Raw genomic sequence first — 16,098 nt, 5'->3', positions numbered from 1 at the left:
TAGCCCTGGGCCAACCAAAGCCATGTGAGTGGATTTAGTTGACAGAAGATAAAAGCCCATCTTATAAGAGGGTGCTGAAAAGTTCTTGGCTTTGGGTAAACTAAAATAGGGGAGGATCAGTTAATTATGATCTTTTCAACATAGGCGTAGGAGTGGCTGTGTGGTAAGTAGCTTGTTTACCAACCACATGGTTCCGGGTTCAGTCCCACTGCGTGGCACCTTGGGCAAGTGTCTTCTACTATAGCCTCGGGCCGACCAAAGCCTTGTGAGTGGATTTGGTAGACAGAAACTGAAAGAAGCCCGTCGTATATATATATATATATATATATATGCAGACCGATAGAATAAGTACTAGGCTTACAAAGAATAAGTCCCGGGGTCGAGTTGCTCGATTAAAGGCGGTGCTCCAGCATGGCCGAAACAAGTAAAAGAGTAAAGAGTATATTCCCCTCTCGGATTCACATACTTACTGCAGCAGTCCTTCAGTTTTTCTAAGTCCTGTAAAACGAACTGGGAAGGTTGGACTTCTAATCAAGCTTTTTGCAACACCTTTAAAACCAGTAATTTTTCAGTACCCTCTCATATATCTTTGTGTGTGTGTATTCCATATCTTATCTAAATTAACTATTGCTTTGGAATGACCAATTTTAAGTACTATTGGAATTTACTCACAAGGTAATGGAATCTTATATGTATACCATTCTGCCTAAATAATGGATCTACAAATCAAATATCCCCGTTACTTAGCGGTTCGGCAAAAGAGACCGATAGAATAAGTACTGGGCTTACAAAAGCATAAGTCCCGGGGTCGATTTGCTTGATTAAAGGCGGTGCTCCAGCATGGCCGCAGTCAAATGACTGAAACAAGTAAAAGAGTATCCCTGTATACCTCACATCTATTTTCATTCCTTCACTTCACTCTCTATTCCATATCTTAACAATTTTCTCATACCGTCTCCGATAAAGGGATATAATAAATATCCTGGAAACAGCTGTAAGACCTATTTATAAATGTTCTAAAATCTTCACAGCCTTGGTTTTTTATCTCATTCTGAAAAATCAGCCGAAATTGCTATGATGATCCGGTTTTTGACTGAAGATTGAAGGCTTCGAATGTCCCATCCGTGTTTTTTGTATCGTCTTCTAAATGTTTTACGTTCTTGTCCCAGTTTGTATTTTTCTACATATAATAATGTATATATATATATATATATATATAGAGATAGATAGATAGATTGCTAGATAGACAGATCAAGAGATAGATGGATATAATTACTGTGTGTGGCCTAGTGGTCACTATAAAAAGCAGTGGTCCCAAGACAGTGCCCTGTGGAACACCGCTATTTGTGTTTTCATTGAGGTGGCTCCATTGGCCACCACTGCCTGACTTTTCAGAAAGTTATGTAACCACTCTCCAAGTTTTCCAGCTATGCCGAGATCACACAGTTTGTGGCATATCATATCATGATCCACTTTATCGAAAGCTTTTGCAAAATCAAGGTATATTACATCCACATTTGAGTTGTTGAGTAACTGCCTCAACACCCAGTCATAATGTTGTAAGAGCTGGGTCAGGCAGCTCCTACTTGGTTGAAAGCCATGCTGGGTATAACTCAGCAAATTATTTTCTTCAAGGAATGTGATTAGTTTCCCTCTGACTATCCGTTCCATGACTTTGCTGATGTGTGAAGTCAGAGATAGGCCTATAGTTTTTGGCATCTGCTCTACTTCCCCCTTTATGTATTGGGCATATTATTCCCTCCTTCAGCTTGCTTGGCGGTCTGCCATTTGCAACAAAGCTCTGGAAGAGAATATGGAGGAGTTTTGCCAGGGCATGCGTACATGATTTGAAGATGATTGCTGGGAAACCATCAGGACCAGCAGTTGAGTTTGCATCCACCTCATCTATCGCTAGTAGTACATCTTCTTCGCTAATGTCGATGTATTCCATCGTAACTGCCTCGCTGGTTATAGGCGAGGTGGCAAAGAAGGCCACTGGTTCATTCACTTGTCTGTGTTCCAACAGGCTGGTAAAGACACTTTTGAACTGGTCATTCAGTACCTCACAATTCAATGAGAATCACTTTGGCACCCTGTCCAAACAAACGACAAATATAAGAACAATAATAGATCTGAAGTGAAAAACGAATATATAGTGTATGTGTTTATTTGGCAAAAAAAAAAAAAGAAACAAATACCATCCCAAAATATTGGGTTGTCCGGAAAGTTCGTGCCGATTTTTAAAGGAAAGAAAAAGGTCAATAAATACTTGCCATTACATTTTTAATCAAACAAATATGAACCATTTTGTTGCACAATGCATCTCAATCTTTCCTTTAACTTGAAAATACCCTCTTCCCAGAATTGAGGTGGTTTCATGGCAAAGAATTCATCAAGGTATCTTTTTACGTCATCCAAGGAATTGAAATTTTTACCATTAAGACTATTCTGCAGAGAACTGAATAAGTGGAAATCCAAAGGAGCAATATCTGGTGAATATTTGGAGGGTGGCTAACACATCCCAGCCGAGTTGCAGCAATTTTTGTCTGGTTCCCAAAGCATCAATTGCCAAAAATGAACTTTCTTATCTTCCATTTTAAAGGGTTACAGAATTAACACAGGTTATAGGAACATAAACCTTCTTCCATGAAAAGATAGCTTAAACTGTGCACTAAATGGAGGTGTAGTCAAATCCTATTTTATGGACTCAACCATGTTCTAAAATAAGTCAAAAGGTAAGCTAGTATAAATCGGTACGAACTTTCCAGACAACCCAATATAACAATTAGAATGTTCATTTTATTGAAAAAATAAAAAAGACCTTGAGTAAAATATTTACATACACTTTATTAATATATTCATATTTATAACTATATCTACATATAAATATATATATAAAGTTTATACATGTATATACATAAATACACACATATATAATTGTGTGCAACTATAAACTGTTTGACATTAAGCTTAATAACAAAACAAACATTGCTGTATTCAACAGGTTTTCAAAGAGTAGCAACCACTTGACTTTTTGAGAGCAGTCCAATGAATTAATATTGATTATTGGGTACAGTTTAACAGCATCCAGCTTCACAATCATTCCAGTACACATTCAACTCCACAAGCAGGTAATCCAGATAAGGTTATTTCACAAACACAGGCTGACTTATTTTCAAAGCCACATCACGAGCTCTTTCATTTCACTGACGCTCCAACAAGCATTCATTTTTTTTTCTCAGACAGTCCAACAGACACAGAATAACATTTACAAATTCACCAATTAAGCTTTCATCAACATCATCACCATCATTTAATGTCCAGGTTCCATGCTGGCATGGGTTGGACAGTTTGACAGGAACTGCCAGGGTACAAGACTGCACCAGGCTTCAGGGTTGGTTTTGGCATGGTTTTTATGGCTGGATGCCCTTCCTAACACCGACCGCCCTGAAGAGTGGAATGAGAGCTTTTTAAGTGGCACCAGAAACAGGCAAGGTTAGTTTTAGCATAGCTTTTATAGCTGGATGACTTTCCTAATGCCGACCATCCTGCAGAATGGAATGAGTGCTTTTTAGGAGGCACCAGCAACAGACAAGGTCAGTTTTGGCAAGGTTTTTATAGCTGGATGTCCTTCCAAATGCTGACCACCCTGCAGAATGGAACGAGTGCTTTTTGTGAGGCACCAGCAATAGACAAGATCAGTTTTGGCAAGGTTTCCACAGCCCCTCCAAACACTAACCACTTTACAATGTGGACTGGACGCTTTTTGCATGGCACCAGCGCTGGCAAGGTCACCAAGTAAATTGCAAGACAAAGATCCTTTGAGAGGGAAGGGGTCATCGGAGGAAGGGATCTTGTGCCAGGTGATGAAAGGCTAGAGTGTGACAGGGAGACAGAAACAGTTGTCTTGAATTGTGGCCATGCTGAGGAATTACCTTGTCTTCTCATTGTCTTGAATTAATCATGCATTATCTAATAGCTTTGAAGGCGGTGAGCTGGCAGAACCGTTAGCACGCTGGGCAAAATGCATAACAGTATTTTGCCTGTTGCTACATTCTGAGTTCAAATTCCGCCACAGTCGACTTTGCCTTTCATCTTTTCGGGGTCAATAAATTAAGTACCAGTTGAGTACTGGGGTCAATGTAATCGGCTATCCCCCTCCACCAAATTTCAGGCCTTTTGCTTATAGCTTTGAGATTTCAATGACGTGATTGTATATTTTTAGAATGACATTGTAGGGTAGGTATGAGATGTTGGAGCTGGCCAGTTTGAACATAAAAGAGGCCAAATATGACTGGTTTAAATGCTAAAGGGTTAAGCCTGGTACCTATTATGTTGGTCTCCTTTGCCTAACTGTTAAGTTATGGAGACGTGGGGGACAAACAAACAAAAAGGCATACACCATATACATACATACATATATACATATACACGATGAGCTTCCACACAGTTTCCAGCTACCAAATTCACTCACTATGTACTGATCAGCTTGGGGCTACATTAGCAGACATTTGCCCAAGCTGCTGTGTAGTGGGACTGAACCTGAAACCACGCGATTGCACTTCATTTGGTTTACATCCATTTTTTCATGCAAGCATGGGCTAGATGAATGCTGGATGCCCTTCCCGTCACTAACCCTTACCTGTTTTTCAAGTAAGGGTGTTTTAATTCCTCTAGTCTTCGAAAGAACAAGACTAGCGGATGATTTTGTCGACAGGAAAATTTTAACAAACATCACTTTGGCCCGGCACTTTTTATGTGCAAAGCATAAAGTTTACACGGGGTACCTGCATGGTGCAGGGACGGATGGTTATCTAGCTAAGAAGCTCATTTTGCAACCCTTATGCTTTTGGGTTCAGCCCCACTGCATGCTACTTTGGGTAAGTGTCTTCTGCTATAGCCCTGGGACCAAACAATGCCATTTCAGTGAATTTGGTAGATGGAGGCTGTGTGGAAACCAATCATGTGTGTGTGTGTGTGTGTGAAAGAGAGAGAGAGAGAGAGAGAGAGAGAGGGAGAGAAGGTATATTTTTGTGTTTGTCCCCACTGCTACTTAACAACTGGTGCTGGTTTGTTTATGTCCCCATAACTTAGCAAAAAAAAAAAAAAAACTGACAGAATAAGGACTAAACTTTAAAAATAAAATAATTATTGGGTTGGTTCTTTTGACTAAATTTTTCAAAGCAGTGCTCCAGCATGACCACAGCCCAATGACAGAAACAAATAAAACACACACACACACACATTAGCTTTGTAGTTTCCGCTCATGAACTTCACTCACAACGTATTGGCCAATTAAGGGCTGAAGTATAGGAAACCTGTTCAAGTTGCCATGCAGCGGGACCGATGCTGAAGCCAACTGGTTGAGAAGCCAACTTCTTAACTAGCCAACCATGCCTACCACTAACAGGTCATTTACTCTGCCAAACAGACACTGCGACCTTCCCAACCAGACCAGTAAATATTTGTTTTGTTTCAAACCCAGTTCTACAACCATTCGTCCACTTTCAGAAACTGATTGACAGAGGTTAATCTTCCATAGAGAGACCAGTGAACGGTGAATTGCACAAGCAATCTATGAGACCCTGGCCTTCGTGTACAATCTGATGAGGCATTTATTCCAAGTGTTAACAAATTGAGGGAATGTAATTGGTTTAAATGGACAAGGGACAAAAGAACCATAAGGCATATGTAAATAAAATAATAGAAAAATAAGCTAGTCGATGTTTACAGTCGTTAACCAGACAGGATGACATTGATCAATAACTATATAAAACTATATTTTGTGTTAATTCCATCCATAAACAAATATAGATTTGTATGCACTATTTAGCGATGGTGGTGGCAGCGGTAGTGATGGAGGTGACAGCTGTAGCAGTGGCAGGTGTGTGTGTGTGTGGGGGGGTCAGTGGTAATGGTGCTGGGTGACATGGTGGTATGGTGAGTGTAATGGTGGTTGTGACACTGAATCTCCCTGAGAACTACGTTGAGGGTCGGAAGGAGGAGGAAGAGGTGGTGGGAGTAGAGGAGGAGGAATTTGTCTAAAAAATCCTAAATGGATTTTCTTGTTATTGTGAAATCTATTAAGAGCATATATATATATATATATATATTATATATATATATATATATATATATATATATATATATATATATGTATGTATATATATATATGAATATAGGCGTAGGTGTGGCTATGTGGTAAGAAGCTTGCTTACCAACCACATGGTTCCAGGTTCAGTTGCACTGCGTGGTATCTTGGGCAAATGTCTCCTACTCTAGCGTCCGGCCAACCAAAGCTTTGGTCGGACCGATGCTATAGTAGAAGACACTTACCCAGGGTGCCACACAGTGGGAATGAACCTGGAACCACATGGCTGGTAAGCAAGCTACTTACCACACAGCCACTCCTGCACCTATATATATATATATATATATATATATATATAACGGGAAGCTTTATGAAAATAGACAAAAGACAAAGGCAGGTGGAAAACAAACAAACAATTGTATTAATATATATATATATATATATATATATATATATAATGGAAAAATTATACAAAATGTATAAATAGATGATGAGTAAAGCACCGGTACAGTTTAGGCTACCTGATGTTATCCATAAATTTACTGCTGGAACGTTGTAGTGGCGGTTGGGGTAAATAGTATTAATAAGATAGGAGATGGAATGTAATATAGATTTTATTGAGTACAACATGTTTCAACCCGTCGTTCTGGGTCTTTTCACATACATCAATAAAAAAGTCTCGCTAGAGATTTCATGGGTCAGCTTACACACCCTTATGTGTCCATCAAATTCGAGAATGAGTAAAATCAAACAAAAATTATTGAACCGGAAAAAATTCAAATATGAACACGGAATGTATACTTTCGGTGTTCGTATTTGAATTTTTTCCAGTTCAATAATTTTTGTTTGATTTTACTCATTCTCGAATTTGAAGGACACATAAGGGTGCGTAAGCTGACCCAGGAATGTTCTAGTGAGACTTTTTTTTTATTGACATACCCGAAGAGACTATATATAATAATACTATATATATATATCACGTGATCACGTGACCGACCACACCATCAGATGTTGTTACGCATCGCTGGTCACAATGCGTTCGCATTGTTTTTTAGCCTTCGAATGACGCCACCCCGCTGGCTAAGCGAGCAGGCCAATATATATATATATCATCATCGTTTAACGTCTGCTTTCCATGCTAGCATGGGTTATATATATATATATATATATACGAGGGGTGTTTATTAAAGATTTCTCCTGACCTACTTCTGGTTATTACAGGAAACTGAACTTGTACGGATATAAGCATACATGTTTCTTCATGTCACGTTGTAAATTTTAGCTTTCTCCTTGTATTTGGTTTTTTTTTTTTTTTTTTTTTTTGACCACTGCTAAAGTGGACAAACGGGTTATAATGGAGGCAGCTGGATACAGATCAATGCTCAGGCTCTTATACTTGAAAGGTTGAACATCAAAAGAGAACTTAACGAGATGAAGGAAACTTATGGTGATGATGCACCATCATACGATGTACTTAAGCACTGCCACCACCAGTTCCAATGTGGTTGGACATTGGTGGAAACTGCTCTTCTTCCTGGACAACCACGTTCTGCCATTGATGACAGCCACCATCCACAAAGTGGAAGCTGCCATTTCAGAGGATCACTGCGTAACTATTCAGCAACAAGCCCAAGAAATGAAGATAAGTGTAGGGTCTGTGGAAAAAAAATCCTTCATGACCTTTTGCACATGAGGAAGTTGTCTGCGCAGTTGATTCCCCAGATGCTCACACCTTTTTAGAAGCAGGAACGAGTCAATTGCTCCCAGTCTCTTTTGGCAATATGCCAAGAAAATGAGGACTTTTTTGGCAGACTTATCACACAGGATGAAACATGGGTCCATCGCTATGATCCTGAGTCCAGTCGAAGCAATGGAAGCATGACAACTCAGCACCTCTAAAGAAGGCTCATGTCCAACCCTCAGCAGGCAAGGTGATGCTCACAGCCTTTTGGGACCAGCGCAGAGTAGTGACCTATGTCTCATCCTGTGTGATAAGTCTGCTTAAATAATAAAATGACAGTGATGGAGGGAAAGAGGGGGGGGGGCAATTGTAGTCATTGTTGCAATGGTGTCAGTGGGCTTATGGCAGCAGTGAGGGAAATGGTGGTGGTGAGTGTTGTACCAGTATTTGTACAGGTGGAGGTGATGGAGGTGGCTGTGTTGATGACAGCTGTTCTTGTGATGATGGTGGGGGAAGGATTTGCTACCTGTATTTGCATTGGTGTTTATGACAGTTGGTGGTGGTGGTGGTGATAGCAGCTGTGGTGATAGTGGTGGTGGCAGCGATAGTTGTGCTTGTGATGGGGGTGGAGGTGGAGGTGGTAGTATTGGCGATGGCAGTGGTAGTGTTGGTGCTGACCCTAGATGGTAGAAGTGTCAGGTTTATCACTCAATACCATGCCCCAGCTGGGTCTACAGGAAAACAATAATCTATTGATATTTCTATGCAAACAAAGGCCACGAAATGGCAGAATCGTTAACACGCCAGGCGAAATGCTTAGCAATATTTCATCTGCTACTATGTTCTGAGTTCAAGGTCGATTTTACCTTTCATCCTTTCAGGGTAAATAAAACAGGTACCAGTTATGTACTGGGTTCGATATAATTGACTAGCCTCCTTTCACAAAAATTTTCATGGCCTTGTGCCTAGAGTAGAAATAATATTTCTATGCATACATATATATATAAGCAATTCAAAAACTCTAGCATTCAATAAAATTACCTGTTGTATGGATTTTTTTACTGTAAAAAAAAGAGAAAAAAGACTCGAAAAGCTTTCAGAAGAACTGCAACGAACTAGGCTTGTTTCAAGGAGACAATTTCAAAACTCTAGAATTCAAGAGAAGTAGCAAAAGTTTGGTAACATAGATTTTTGATTATTTAATTTCTTTTTTACCTTTTTAACTGAATAATTTAGATTGTATTAAAACTGTAAATTTGTTGTATCCGGGAACTAGGGGGCAGTCTTAGGTGTACTGAAATCAAAAGAGTTAACACTTTGGCATTTGAACAGGCCACATCTGGCCAAAATATTCTGTATGTTTTATGTTCAAACTGACCAGATCTGGCCTTGCACAATGACTCAAAAATGTCATTCTAAAAATGAATAACCACATCATTGAAATCATGGATTTATGAGATAATTGCATGATTAATTCCAAACAATGTGAATAAATAAGCATTACATGTGATAGAGTAATCTGAATGCTTAAGAGTTTAACTGGTCAGGGCCAGACTCTCACACCTACCCTACAATGTCATTCTAAAAAATAATTGAATTTATGAAATTTCAAAGCCATGCAATAATGAATTATTAATTCCAAACAATGTGAATCAATAAGCATTACATTTAACAAAGTGATCCGAATGCGAAAGGATTCAATAGATCAGGGATCAATTTTGCTTCTTTGTTCTATTTCAGGCATGGCTTCTATGGCTGGATGCCCTTCCTTCCAGCATCCGCTTTACAGAATGTGCTGGATATCTCTTACCATGGCGTCTGCTTTAGAGAGGCAACCATGTCCTTGGCAAGACTAAAGCGTCCTTTCAAACCGATGTTGTTTCCACTCATTTATCAACCACTTTACAACGTGTGGCACCAGCACTGCAAGGGTTGCTCTATCCCTTGCAAGTCTAAAAGGTCCACTCTGTTGATTCTGTTTGTTCAAGGCAATGTGACTGTGAATGTGAATAGGAGAAAGGAAAGACAGAAGAACCAGGATAAAAGGATGAAAAACAAAAGAATGAGAGAAACAGACTAATAGAGACAAGAGGTGGTAGAGGAGGAGTAATGGAAGAGAGATTACCCCACGTCACTAATTGACAATGGGATCCAACGCGCCCTAAAACTCAGCACACAGGAACTTAGACGCCCTAAACCTGTTACATCGAAACCCCATACTCTACCATACATCTCTACACACAACCCCCTCAACAATGAAGCTTTTGACACCATCCTCCAGAACATTCCTGTATTAAAAAAGGACCATAGAACGAACCAAATCCTCCTAACACACGAAATCATAAAGAGCAAAAGGCAACCCAAATCATTGAAAACCATCCTAACAAATGCCAAAGTACTGCCAACCACAACAACTAAACCCACAGTAAACAAATGCAATAGACCCAACTGTGGTATATGCATCAACCTAATAGAAGGTCCGGAATTCCTTTTTAAACAAGGACAACGTTTCACAGTAAAACACAACTTCACATGCGCATCAGAAAACCTAGTATATGTCTTAACTTGCTCGGGCTGTAATGAACACTACATAGGCCAAACTAAAAACAGCCTCCGCCAACGCATGACTGTCCACAGATCCCAAATAAAAATACAGGAATACAGAAAAATAGCACTTAGTGCACATATTGATACCTGTGCCACACAACTTCATCCCAATTTTAGAATCTTTCCCCTCTACAAATTTAAAGACAATGCCACTCATACCCAGCGAATAACCATGGAATCCCACCTTATTAATAAATACAGACCACTTCTAAACACATCCCCCTAACACGAACCCACAACAAACACACTTACACCTGCACACACCCTACACACACTTTTACCCAGATATTAACACCATGACACACGCAAATATATGGTTCCACACATACACATAATTTGATACGGGTGCAAAACATCCAACACTATTTTTTGGAAATGACTGTAAATATTGACTTCACACAAACATGTTGCTTCCCGATACAGGCACAAGGCCAGCAGAACTATAAATATTGAAAATTGTACCCACACACGCACACATATATACACGCGCGCGCGCCCCAACATACATATAAACACACACACACGCGCGCGCGCGCACACATACATACATATAGCTCTTCCTGTCCTAAACGAACTTACTTATCCAGCTCAAATTCAGTCAAGCGGAAAATACACTCCTTAACTACGTGCTAAAAAGCTATTTAAAATATCCACATGACGTCTACTGACCAGCCTGAACAATAAGAATTTTCAACAACTATTTTCGAAAACTCCATACACCACCCACATCAACATTCATTCTAAACATTCACATGACCTCTCTATTATGACCACATCCACGTGACCTCTTTATTATGACCAATAAGAAATTTTAGGCGCGACACTAGCCAAATTTTAACATCTCTGGAGCCTATTTTCTTACCCCAACACCAACTTCCATTCAAACATTCACGTGACCCCTTTATAATGACCAATCAAAATTGTATTGACCATTGTCCACAAGAAATTTTAGGCGTGAAACCAAGCAAATCTTAAACAACTCTGGAGCCTCTTTTTTCACATATAAGAGACAGCAAACCCAACATAAAGTCAGATAAGAGAAAAAAATCTATCAGAAAGGAACTCTATCTCTCTTTAAAAAATATCTTTTGATAAGCATAACAAATGTGCAACCGGTAAAAAGAACTTTCACCTAATTAAATACACTCTCCCTTACTTAAATTATTTTGTCAGCATTTTCTTCATTTCCTTTTTATATATATATATATATATATATAAAGTAATTGTCAACTTACAGCTATTGTATACACATAAATATACTTAAGGGTATAAGTACAAAGCAAATTATATATAAATGTATAAAAGTAACTAGTAATGCCTATATGTGAGATTGTAATCATGGACGATGCCAGTGCTGTCTGACTGGCACCCATGCTGGTGGCATGTAAAAAGCATCCACTACACTCTCAGAGTGGTTGGAGTTAGGAAGGGCACCCAGAAACCTTGCCAAATTAAATTGGAACCTGGTACAGCTCCCCAGCTTACTAGTTTTCAGTCAAACAGTCCCACCCATGCCAGCATGGAAGATGGATATTAAATGATAGTGACGATGAGATACATATATACTCTTACTCTTTTACTTGTTTCAGTCGTTTGACTGCGGCCATGCTGGAGCACCGCCTTTAGTCGAGCAAATCGACCCCGGGACTTATTCTTTGTAAGCCCAGTACTTATTCTATCGGTCTCTTTTGCCGAACTGCTAAGTGACAGGGATATAAACATACCAGCATCAGTTGTCAAGCAATGCTAGGGGGACAAACACAGACACACAAATACATACACATACATATATATATATATATATACATATATACGACAGGCTTCTTTCAGTTTCCGTCTACCAAATCCACTCACAAGGCATTGGTCGGCCCGAGGCTATAGCAGAAGACACTTGCCCAAGATGCTACGCAGTGGGACTGAACCCGGAACCATGTGGTTGGTAAGCAAGCTACTTACCACACAGCCACTCCTGCGCCTATATATATATATATACACACACACACACATATACATACATACATACATACATATACACACATATACATTCATATACACATATATCCTGCTTTCCTTCTTTCTCTCTCTCTCTCTCTCTCTCTCACACATATACATTAACATGAATGAAAAAAAAAGATCATTATAGTTGTATGAATGACTACTTTACAATATAACATTCCAAATATATATCAAGTACTTTGATATCCTAATCATTTGATATGGTTATTTAATTATCAATTTATGTCATAAACATACTTACTGAAAAGTTTCTACAATTTATCTTGGGTATATATGCAAAATTGTTTTGTTTATAGCATTGATAGCTTGAAAATCGATAAATGTGGAACTAAGAGTCGCAGTCTGAGTAATTTCAGAACAAAATCAAATATACATAATACATACTTTACTGCCTGTATTGAATTCTTCACACCTCTCTGGATTTCTTGATAACGATGTGTATCTTCTTTCCAGAATATTATGTCTCGCATTGTATTTTCTTGCTTGTTCATGTTTGGATTGACTGTGTGTGTGTGTACATGTGCACTTGACATTATATATATATATATATTTATTTATGTATGTATACATATATATATATATATATATATACAGAGTGTCCCATAAAATTGTATACAATTTTTCTTTCTTTTCAGATTTCACCGATTACAATTAATAATGGCATCAAAACTTGGCTTTAAACAAAGGAAATTCATTCTAAAATGCTACTGGAAGTATGAAAACACAGTTGAAGCCCAAAGACTAGTATAGAACAGAGTTGCAATCAGGTCCACCTGCACATGTAACCATCTGTGTATTGAACCAAGAATAAATTCGAATCTGATGGAACTGTACAGGAACCGTTCCAGAAGACCACAGACATCAATTTGCCTCAGAAAGTTAGAAAGAGTAATGCAAAGTTTTCAAAGAAGTTTGAGAAAATGTGTGTGGCAAGCAAGCTATGATGTAGGGATTTTAAAAACGTCTGTCCATCGCATTTTGAAGTGCTACCATTGGAAAAGTTATATCGCAATGTTAGTCCATGCTGTTGATAAAGAAGATTCAGACAGAAGAACGGAATTGCCATATCCTGAACGCCTTGCTTCCCTGGGCATGGACACATTGAAGCTCCGACGTCTGGCAACTGACTTGGCAGACACCCATAAAATTATCAACCATCGCACAAACAATAACTCTGAGCACCTCTTCAAACTCCACCCATCTAACACCCGTGGACATATTTACAAAGTAAGAAAACAGCACAGCTCCCATGACTTCAGGAAACATTTTTTCACGCTGAGAGTTGCTGAAGCATGGAACAAACTGCCGGCATCGGTTGTTAGTTGTCGGAGCACTGCATCCTTCAAAACTTCCATGCTTCCTGAGATTCGCCAACACTACACTTGATTTTCTCCCCTCCATACACACACAAGCATGTATCTGACTCATACACTGTTCACTTTCTAGACATTTCTCCATTACTGCATGTACTTTATATGCACTCCTGACAAGTTGTGGTGCACCTGAGCACTGTATACAATAATTTCATTATATATTATATATATAATATTGTGAATGGTGTTTGGCAAAATGCTTAGAAGACCCACAGTTTCCAGCAAAAGTTGCGTGGGGCAATGAGGTTAAATTTAAATTAACTGCTTCAGTTAACCATCACAGTTACATGTACTGGGGGCCTGAAAATCCATTAAGGTGGAATATGAAGTTAATTGACCAGGAGTTACAGCGTGGTGTGCCATTATTTCAAGAGGGTTAATTGGACCATTCCTTTTTGATTCTACTGTGACTGGTCCCATTTAATTGAACATGTTGCAACAGTCAGTTGTGCTAAGCATTAGGGAAGTCTTTGAAGATGAGGAATTTTATTTTATCCTCAGCAAGATGGAGCACCACCACACTATCATTGCGATGTATGATCCAACCATAACCTTTTAGCAATTAAACCGGCCATATCCGGCTACGATAATCTACCTATAAGGTGGACTCCTAATATGCTAGAAATAGACCCTATATGTATGTTTTCTCTTGTGAGGACATCTCATCTATAGTTCTGTCAATTATATTTTTGATGGTCACACTGAAGGTTTGCGGACATTTACGTAATTGTAAATGGTAACAATGAAACCTGGGTAGGTGACTTATCACCAATTTTTGTATCTTTTCATTTGTCTTGCTCGCCTTACATTTTGGCATTTGCCGAATTTTCTTGAGAACAATTTCCCTCAGAGGTCAGACCATATGGGCTCTACCTCTAGCATATTAGGAGTCCACCTAGTGGTCATTCCTCTTATATGTATGTAATATAGTTTTTCTGAATCATCAGATCCTTTTTAAATATGCTAGGCCACTGGTTTAAATTGATATTAATTTAATTAATATTAATTTTTACTACAATAATCTACCTGTATTATCTACAATGTTATTCAAAAGATAAACAATCACACCATTGACATCTCAAAGTGAGAAGACAGAACATGATTAATTCAGAACATTGTGAATGAATAAGGATTACATTGATTAGAGAAATTTGAATGCTAAAGGGTTAATGAGATCTTGCCAAACAGGTGGATTAGAAGAAGAGGGTTTGTAAAATAACCCCTCCTCATTCACCAGACGTCACCCCTTTAGACTTTTGTTTTTGATGGAGATACTTAAAAGATAAAGTGTGTGCCACAAACCCAGCAACAGTGGCTGAACTGAGAGCTGCCATTGAATGAGAAAACACTCAAATACCTAATGAAATGTTACCTGTTGATTGCAATTCCATTGTTTTATATTGTCAACAATGTGCAGGTGGCACGTAAAAAGCACCCACTACACTCACGGAGTGGTTGGCGTTAGGAAGGGCATCCAGCTGTAGAAACATTGCCAGATAAGACTGGAGCCTGGTGCAGCCTTCTGGCTTCCCAGATCCCCGGTCGAACTGTCCAACCCATGCTAGCATGGAGAACGGACGTTAAATGATGATGATGATGATGATGATCTGGTCAAGAACAGACATCAGTTTGGGAACAGACGATAACATAATCTCTAAAAAAAGGTATTTTAATTAAATCTACCTTTATATGCATCGCTTAAATTATGTACACATTTGGGGTGGGTGGGTGTTAAATGCAATTAAATAATGTCTCTAGATCATTGTATTTTCAGAAAAGGATGCGCATTTTAATAAATATTCCTTTTACAGTTATTCAAAGTGTGTATACATTTTTGTAGGGGACACCCTATATATGTATATACCACAGTATGGCTGCAGTCTAATGACTGAAACAAGTAAAAGATATCTATATATATATATTGATAAAAATGGTAAGACAACAAATGAAAGAAAGAGACCTCGATATTATGTAAATAGAGGAATTTATCTGTAAATGTAATATGTGACAATTATTCGGTAGCCATGATAAAACTCGGCGGCGTGGATTTCCACCTCGGCATCCGAAACTCGGAGTTTTATCATGACTACCGAATAATTGTCACATATTACATTTACAGATATATATATATATATATATATATATATATATATATGGCCAGCTCACTTAGCCAGCGGGGTGGCATCGTTTGAAGGCTAAAACAATGCGAAGCGCATTGTGACCAGCGATGTGTAACAACATCTGATGGTCTGGTCGGTCACGTGATCACGTGATATATATATATATATATATATGTTATTTATTTTTATGTACACATGCACATACTGTGT

This window comes from Octopus sinensis, linkage group LG25 (assembly GCF_006345805.1).
Source record: "Octopus sinensis linkage group LG25, ASM634580v1, whole genome shotgun sequence".
Lineage (NCBI taxonomy): Eukaryota > Metazoa > Mollusca > Cephalopoda > Octopoda > Octopodidae > Octopus > Octopus sinensis.
The sequence above is the reverse complement of the archived record's forward strand: the minus strand, read 5'-3'. Positions refer to the sequence as shown.